The sequence below is a fragment of the Aedes albopictus genome, chromosome 3 (assembly GCF_035046485.1).
Source record: "Aedes albopictus strain Foshan chromosome 3, AalbF5, whole genome shotgun sequence".
NCBI classification, from domain to species: Eukaryota; Metazoa; Arthropoda; class Insecta; order Diptera; family Culicidae; genus Aedes; species Aedes albopictus.
Window position 1 is genome coordinate 306,559,661 of NC_085138.1, and position 10,028 is coordinate 306,569,688.

Genomic DNA, 10,028 nt, shown 5'->3' on the forward strand with positions numbered 1-10,028 from the left:
TCTTACGCTTTGTAGCTATCTGCTATTAGATAAGATCGCGAACTGGCATGTTTCTGATGAGGAATCATTGTCAGATCACAAACATATCAGGTTCGATTATTAAGCCGGATCAAATTTAATTGAAAGCTATAGAAACCCAAAGAAAACTAACTGGGACCTCTACAGCTTTTATTTAATGAATGGAAATTCATATAAGGGTGAGCAGATCTTGTCTGATTCACAGTTGGAAAATGCCTCTGATGAGATTATTGATAAAATGATTTCATCATATCATGCTAGCTGCCCACAGAGGTCATCCAACAGGGATGTGCCTTGGTGGAATGATAAACTGGCAGATCTGAGGAAGAAATCTAGACGGTTGTTCAATAGAGCAAAAGTTACATCTGATTGGGTTCAGTATAAACAAGCCCTTACAGAATACAACAGAGAATTGAGACTAGCCAAACGGAAGGACTAGAGACGGGTATGTGAAGACATCAATAACGCTCCTACGGCTGCAAGGCTTCATAAAGTTCTTTCGAAAGACCATTCAAATGGTCTTGGAAGTCTAAAAAAGGAAGACGGCAGTTTTACTGTTGATTCTTCTGAAACATTGGAAGTGATGATGAGAACTCATTTCCCAGGATCGATTCCTTATTCGGATGAAGAACAGGACTCGGATAAGGCTGGACTCGGATAAAGCTTTTTGATAGGCATTGGTCGACCACGCATGTCTTCGTGGTCGACCAATGCCTATCAAAAAGCTTGTGAAATCTTCACACCGTCGAGGGTCGATTGGACATTAAGCTCCTTTCAACCTTTCAAATCTGCCGGGGAAGATGAAATTTTCCCAGCTTTACTTCAACATGGAAAAGAGGCGATTTGTCCGCTCTTAACCGAAATACTCAGAGCCAGTCAAGGAGCCAGTATTACTTTAGCTTACATACCTAAGGCGTGGCGGAAGGTTCGTGTTGTTTTTATCCCAAAGGCTGGCAAACGGGACAAAACAACTCCAAAAGCCTTCAGATCCATAAGCCTTTCTTGTGTTCTGTTAAAGACCATGGAGAAAATAGTGGATGACTTTGTCAAGTCTATCAGCTTAGTAGAAATGCCTCTAAGCAAATTTCAATTTGCTTATCAGACAGGCAAATCTACTATAACAGCGTCACAGTCGCTAGTTGGCAAAATTGAGAAATCGTTTCAAGCCAAGGAAATAGCCGTGGTTGCTTTTCTCGATGTTGGAGGAGTATTCGATAACGCATCCTACAGCTCAATGCGTTCAGCAATGGAAGCAAGGGGCATGGATAAATGCATTATTGAATGGATAATATCGATCGAGAGATCCCTTCCGTTCTTGGAGGTGCGCAACTATCAGTAAGATCTGTGAAGGGCTGTCCTCAAGGAGGAGTACTATCGCCCTTATTGTAGTCTTTGGTAGTGGACGAACTCCTTAAAAAACTCATCAATCAAGGCTTTGAGGTTATTGCATATGCAGATGATGTAGCTACTCTGATACGTGGAAAATATGACGACAGGATATCTAGCCGGCTACAATCTGCGTTGAATATTACCATCAAATGGTGCCGAGAGGAGGGATTAAACGTAAACCCTACAAAAACTGTAATTGTACCTTTTACTAGAAGGTTAAAAATAAATCTTACTGAACCTTCTTTAGATGGAGTTCAAATTCAGTTCTCAGAAGAAGTTAAACATCTTGGGATAACTTTGGACAAAAGACTGAATTGGAATTCTCATTTAAACAATGTTTTAACCAAGGGTAACAATCCCCTTTGGGTCTGCAGCAAAGCCTTAGGAAAAACCTGGGGTCTTAGACCTAACATGATTCACTGGATCTATGCTGCAATAGTCCGGCCTAAGATTACTTATGCTTCACTTGTTTGGTGGCCCAAAACAAATGAGGTAACCTGTCAAAAGAAGCTAAGTAAGCTACAAAGACTTGCTTGTTGTATATCTATGACAGGAGCAATGAAAAGCACTCCATCAGTTGCTTTGGATGCCCTTCTCAATATTCTGCCATTGCATCAATTTGTTAAACTACAAGCGGCAAAAAGTGCCCTGCAGTTTATACGTTACAATAAAGTCCTAGACGGGGATCTTGTTGGACATTTGAGGATCATCAAAAACTTCAAATTAAACATGGACATAAAAACAGTTGAAGATTGGATGATAACGAAGACCAACTATGATGTTCCCTTCAAAGTGGTGAAACCATGTCGCTATGTTTGGGATGCTGGTGGGCCAAGTTTACGTCCAGGTTCTATTGTATTTTATGCTGATGGGTCCAAGATGGGGGAAAATACTGGAGCTGGTGTTTTTGGCCCCGGTATCAGTAAAGCTATACCAATGGGATGCAGTCCCACTGTATTTCAAGCGGAAGTTCAAACCATTCCAGAGTGTGCCAACATTTGTCTGGAAAGAAATTATAGGTTTGCCAAGATCTGTATTTTTTCGGACAGTCAGGCGGCTCTAAATGCGCTAAAAGCTGGGGATTTTTTTTTTATTATCGAACACTTTGGGCCGAAGGGTCTCCGATTTCAATGAAAATTTCACCAGAGCTAGAGGTCGTGGATATATGACCATATATGCAATTCAAAAAAATCATAGTCGACTATTTTTCCGGGAATCACTAGATGAAATTTCACGATTTTTCAAAATTTTGTAAAACATCCCAAACTTCATAAAATCATATCTCAAAAACTATGCATCGTAGAACAAACTTTTTTTAGAAAAGTCGACGCCAAATTACCTCAGCAATCCAATAAAAATACACTGAGAAAAAAGTTTCTCAGAAAATTTTTCACCATAGAGAAAAAACGTCTAGAAATGCTGATAAAAGTACCGTCTGTATCATAGATTATTTTGAACAAAATTTTTTCTAGCGCAAAAATTAATGTTCTTCATTTCGTTCTTTGACGCCAAAATGGAATCTCTTACTGTTTTAGAGATATAGCCAAAAAATCAACGGCCAGTCGCTATATTTTCATAGGAAGCCATCTACAACAGCGGCCGTGCACCTGTTGAAACATGTTTGCTTTGCAACGAGCAAATGACATACGCTAATTGTAACGTAACTTTGACACTAACGTGCATCGGAGTGCACTGACAGCACATATATAGCACTTGAGTGTCTTTTGAATGCATTAAATAGTTATGTTTTGCAATGATCGGGTTTCTAACTAAAATGTGTTTCATATAACAAGTTAACAACGAGCTAATGCCACCGGTGAGCGTAAAATTACTTATAGCACTCATGCCCTATAGTTTTCCATTTCAATTTAAGAAAACAAAGAAAACTATTAACGGAGAATGGTTACTACTCAGCAAAATATTTGAAATTACACCTAACAAAAAAAATTGCATACGAATTTCTATCTTATCTAACTTAATTTTACATCAAACAATTTCTTGTATGGAATGTTGAACGCAAGCTTCATACTGAGAGCAAGCTGTAAATTTATAAACTGATTGAAAAATGTGTGCGATACGACGAGGTCCTTTTGTTACAGGTTAAATGATATAACATTTTTAACTGTGTAAGTAACAAAAATGCATAGTTGTGTAGTATTTTGGGATTATAATTCTTTTGCTTCGTTCAGAAATAACGAAAGCATTCTAGAAATTTTCAAAAGATATAGATAGTTAAGGATCCAATATTGACCCATGAAGCTTCGTAAATGCACAGGCTGTGAATGAAAATGAGGACGTTAGAAGATTTCTTGAAATTAAACATTTTCTTGACATCTTAGAGCATTTTACAATTTTAGACAATATCTTAATCATTCGAACCGTGCACCGATTTTTTAATTGATTCGAATATATTATGGATAGTAGTATGGGTTTGTCATGCTCGTTCTCAAAACTGATGAAGTCTTTTTGACAACAAATTGTTAGTTAGAAAAAAGTGATGAATTGATTGATCTTACATTTCAGTGTTTTTTCTATTAATCAATGTCAAAACTTACTTTAACGGTAATGATCGATCCTCCAGCGTACCGTGCTGTCTCAGCTGTTGTCAACTCAGTAGCTCTATAAAGAGCTCGGTATTAATCTTTGCTAACCATTGCTGAATATTATTATCGTCACTGCTGGAATTGTGTCGCTTCTTAGAACAGGAAAAGCTTGGTTTGAAGCAACAATGTTTTATTAGCGCGTTAAGAAGTTGTATGCATGGTAAACTTTAATTTGTTGCCCGTACTACCCAAGTAACCACGAAGCTGTATATAAGTGCATCAATTTGGCCATATATTTATATTTAGAATTGTGTAAATAATGCTGCACTACTTTAAACACATCATTGAAGCAATATTAAAGTCGAAAAGGGCCCCACTAAAATTAAATTAGTGCCACATATTGCAGCACGTTGACAGCCATTGCTAAAGTGACATAAATGCATGTGCTGTACATTTGCATTAGCACAGTTTAATACGTGCAACACGAAAAACCAAAACAAAAATCTATTTTTAGCACCGTTTCGTTATCGACGGTACTAATGCCCCCCCACATGAATGTTTTAACCATTTTTTTTGTTGCCGGGTCGGGAGTCGAACCAGAAGTGTTGAAGACCGCTAGATGAGTTCCATGAGCGCTGGTGCCGTAGACCGTTTTTGCTACAGTGGTAACAAGAGATATTTCATTAACTAAAAGGAAAATGTTCTTCTGCCTCAACCATTGCAGTAGAGGGCAAAACGACTATGGCATATGAAATAGAATCCCTGTTTTCACATTCTGATAAATCACTGATAAACACATAATGCATTCTAGAAGATATTTAACCAATATAAGAAAATTAAAACACCCTTCGTGCACTGCTCATAACATTATACTAATTGCGGTTTCCATCATTATTGACATGTGATCATCAGAAAAGAGAAAAGGTCATCTCTAAAATGGTGTTGCCGAAGAAAGTCGTCGATCGGTGGTTCAAACGAGGATTAAGTTGGTCGGGAGTCCAACCAGAAGTGTTGAAGACCGCTATAATTGACCGTGAAGTTGTTAGCTCTTCTTGATTTCATTTGTTTACCATTAGAGTCAAGCTTTTATAATTGTATTGTTAGAGCAACCTTTGCTAGTTTGTACATTGCATTTATACAGTTTCTGCAGTGTTGAATTATTGAATTATCGTATATCACCTTTTAATGCACCCTAATGTAAAGAAAAAATGTAATGCATCAAAACATTGATAATGCCAATCTAAAGGATTATTGCATGATAAGTGTAGAATTACTGCATTTCGCATTGCAAAGGTTGATATGCAGTCTTATTCGTGCACTGATATAATGCTTGTGGTTACTTGGGTAATTTGTACATGTTTATTTTATTATCTGTATTTACGAGATTTTTAGCCATAGGCTAGTTCACCTCGGGACCCACACTTTACTTCCCTTCGTATGTCGGGAGTGGGAATCGATCCCAGGTCCTCGGCGTGACAGTCACGAGCTGTAACCATCACACCAGATCCGCTCCAGAGAGTACATGTTTGTTCCTCTCATCCATGGTATATATCTTTTAAAGTTCCGTTAAGTTTTAAATTAGTGTTTTTTTTTTCTAAAGCACATTATACAAACACATTATGCACAGTCCATGCTATTTATTAAAAAATGAGTGGAAAATGTCTCTTTATGGTGTATAGAAGAATCCACATACCAATGATCATTTAAGCAACAAAAACTCAATAAAAACAATATTAAGCTTTACATGTGTAAAGAGACCTTATAGTTACCTGATATCCACTCATCTCTAACGGCATATGATTGCTTTGATTGAAAAAAAAATACGTTGAAATATGCGTTTGCTCGTTGTAAACTTGTTATTTGCAACGCTTTTTAGTTACAAATCCATTAATTTCAAAATTTGATAAGTTGTTGCATTTAAAAGGCACTAAAGTGCCATATATGTGCGTCAGTGCACTCCGATTCACGTTAGTGTCAAAATTACGTTGCAATTAGCGTATATCATTTGCTCGCCGCAAAGCAAATATGTTGCAACAAGTGAACGGCCGCTTTTGTTGATGGCTTCCTATGAAAATATAGCGACTGACCGTTGGTTTTTTGGCTATATCTCTAAAACGGTAAGAGATTCCATTTTAGCGTCAAAGAACAAAATGAAGAACATTAATTTTCGCGCTAGAAAAAATTTTGTTCAAAATAATCTATGATACAGACGGTACTTTTATCAGCATTTTTATACGTTTTTTCTCTATGATGAAAAATTTTCTAAGAAACCTTTTTTTCAATGTATTTTAATCGGATTGCTGAGGTAATTTGGCGTCGATTTCACTAAAAAAAGTTTGTTCTACGATGCATAGTTTTTGAGATATGATTTTTTAAAGTTTGGGGTATTTTGAAAAATTTGGAAAAATTGTGAAATTTCATCTAGCGTTTTTCGGGAAAATAGTCCGCTATGATTTGTTTGAATTCCAAATTTGATCATATATCCACGACCTCTAGCTCTGGTGAAATTTTAATTGAAATCGGAGACCCTTCGGCCCAAACCTGTTCGGTAATAAAAAAAAATCCCCAGCTGTCACGTGTCAATCAAAGCTAGTGTGGGAATACATTATTTCTCTGAAGCAATTGGCCAGTAGGAACGAGGTAACTTTATACTGGGTGCCCGGTCATTGTGGAATTCTGGGAAATGAAAACGCCGACAATTTAGCTAGACAGGGTGCGGCATCAAGCTTTGTAGGCCCTGAACCTTTCTGTGGAGTTCCTGAGTGTGCTCTTCGGATGAAACTAAAAACTTGGGAAATGTCCACGGTAGAATCTAATTGGAATGCCACGGATACATCCAAGCAAGCAAAAAGGTTCATAAAACCCAGTGCAGAAAAAGCCAGGTCCATACTGAATCTAAACAAAAGAGATCTCAGGGTAATTACTGGTCTGATGACTGGCAAGGCCACTGCCCGAGTAAATATCATCTAAGTAAGATTGGAAAAATCCAATCCTCCAAGTGTCGTTTCTGTCAAACGGAAAACGAAACTGCCGAGCATTTACTCTGCAACTGCGGAGTGCTGTACCATCACAGATTGGCGATATTTGGTAAAGGGTTTCTAGAGCCATTGGAAATTTGGAGAAGTAATCCCAACAGGGTAATAAACTTTATAAAACGAGTTGTGCCTAGTTGGGATCAGGTGTTACATCAACCATTATCCATCACAGCTCAATTGTGACAGGATACTTGACTAGCACCAAATTAAATATGGGTCATACCACAATATTCCTAAAGAATGGACGCAGTGGTTAAAAGGCTCTACAGATGAGGAAAAAAAACATAAAGAAAAGCATAGCACAATCTGCTGAGATCCGTGAAGCTCTTGAAATCTCAAATGGGAATGTTTCAGGTCAGCCAAACTATCTTTGAGTTCAGCACTTCAGGTCTACACTCGTAGCATCAGGTATATCTGACATACTGAGTACCCAGACAACCAGTAATTGCATAAGATGTTACATAAGATGATAAAGTGGGGGCCATATGCGTGCATGCCTTCATTTAGGCGTATGTAAAATGTACGCATATCGCTTCCACTTTCACATCTTATTCAACATCTTATACGACCACTGGTTGACTGGGTAATGTTTCATAATCAATCGCGGTGACTGGACCGACCTCAAGTCCACTATATGTATATGATAATGAACCTTTGGGACATTGAGGGTCATCAAAACTTTCTTGAAGTTTAGCTCTTGATAGTAACAGTAATTATTCTCCCATTTAACTTTAAACTGTAAGCTGTAATGCCCCTGGCATATCATGAGTCATTTCAAGATAGTTTTGAGATATTCCAGATCAACAACACTACTCCGGAGACCATAGCTTCAGGTCTACAAGAAGTTACCGTTACACCCGTAGACTTAAGGATCTAAACTCAAGAATTGTTTGGATGACCTAGGATATCCCGAAAAAAAATTCCAATAACGCTTGGAAAAATTCCGGCTTCAATGGGCTAAGGGGTTTCAGGGGTGTTCCAGGACTGTTGCCGAGTGTTTTAGGTAACTCCAGGGGCGTTCCAGGAGATGTATTCCTGATATCACTTGAAACTCAGAAACAGCTTGAAACCCTTCTGACAAATTCCTGAAACTTGCTTGAAATCCCCCTTAATTCGTATAAGAAATGAGTGGATGTAGACTTTCACTGGATATATTTCAATTACATTGGGATTATGCACGAAAAAAAAACAAATGAAAACAAAAATATCACTACTAACCGTTCAACAATTGGCGAATCATCCTAGTGTAGTTTAAGTCGGGTTTAAACATACGTACTCTTATGCGGGAAATGCTACATTACAACGCATAAAATGCGCACAAAAGTGAAGGCGATATACGTCCATTGACGGCACAATAATAACGCTATATCACTTGAACCGATATCTTATGCGATTTGCGGTGTACACTTATGCGATGTAATGTAACATCTTATGCGACTTCTTGATATTGAAAAAAGTATTCTTGTCACCTCCGTGCCAGCAGCATGAAATGGTAATCATTATACCTCATTGCACTTCGTATAATCATCGCAGTACGCAATTTGACACTTGTTGGGGTAATCGTTTACTACGGTCAATCACTGAGTGCTATCAGCTATAGACTGTAAGGTCAACTCTTCTGTCTCGTGCTCATGCTCTCCCCTTCTCGCTTTAGGCAATAAGTATTTTTTCTTTTCCAAAATATTACAGTGCTCTATCAAACAAATACCACGTATATTTAATTGATCAATTTTAATGTATCATGGCGTGGTAATATTGATGAATGATACTATGAAATTCACATAAATCGTATAGTATAAACTGTTATAAAAATCATCAAAAACAAAAACTAGTAAGAAATAATCAATAATCAATACAAACAACAATCAAAAAATGATGCCAAACTCTGTCCTGGATCCTCATTCTGCACGAAAATGAGCATTACATTCACAATCAAGTGCACATACATCTTCTCATTTGCAGCAGTTTGCTCGATCCATTTGGGTGGCATAAATTTGAAATTGTTGAGTATTGCAACCCTCGAGACACATGTCGAAAAAAGTATAAATATATGAATAAAAGCCAAATAGCACATTTTTGCCACAAACTGAAAAGTATGGGGAAATTGTGGAAGTGGTAACGCCAGAAAGATTTCCGCACCAGACGCTGCAAGGTTGGGAAATCATGTGTCTATATAGATATGTAATCGTATGTGAATGTTCACGATTTTTCAACGACTGCTGGAGCGGAAGAGATTCTCGGGCGCTAATGGGATGGGGCGGAATGTTTTCTAAGAGATTTGGTTTTCTGGTAGAGTCAGAAGGAGGGTTCTTTGTATGGTAATGAATGAGTTCTGTTTCTGATTATGCCGCTGCTGCTGATGGGATGTGTGTACATGTGTAAAGATGAAAAAGTGCATTAATTAACAGAGAACCGGAGCATTTGAAGGTTCGTTGTACTGAGAATGCTGATGCTAATTAAAAGAAAAGTTGAAAACTTTGTGAAGTTTTATTGCGGGAAACACTCAAACCAACACACCCACATCAAAGCACCGTTTTAATCCTCATCCCAAAGCATTAGTTTATTTGTATTTCTCCAATTTGCCACAAGAATGAGAACAATGCCCAATCGATGATCTTTCGATGGCATTCCGAAGGATTAGTTCCTCTGTTTCATGGCTCATTTCGTACGCTGGCTGCGATGGCGCCAGATAAACAGTTTAACCATACGAACCACTTGAACTCAAGTATCTATTTTCACTTTTTTTACATTCACCCAGTGCTTAAGCTCCAAAAATCACATATCGTCCCTTTCTTCGTGTAATATGATTTGAGTAGATTTGCGAAGGCTTAGCACGGTGAGTCCACTCGAGAGTCCGTCCCCGAAGGATGCTCTCTAAGCTGACCTTCCTGACGTTCAGTTTCATCTGCAGAAAATCGCTCAAAACCATGACCTTGCGTAAAATATTTCCCATTCAAAAAGATCGGAGTCGTTTCACACTTTGCCGTGTAGGGAGGTAGGCAAGGTAGGTAACACGAGAACCACAAACCAAAGCGAAACAGAA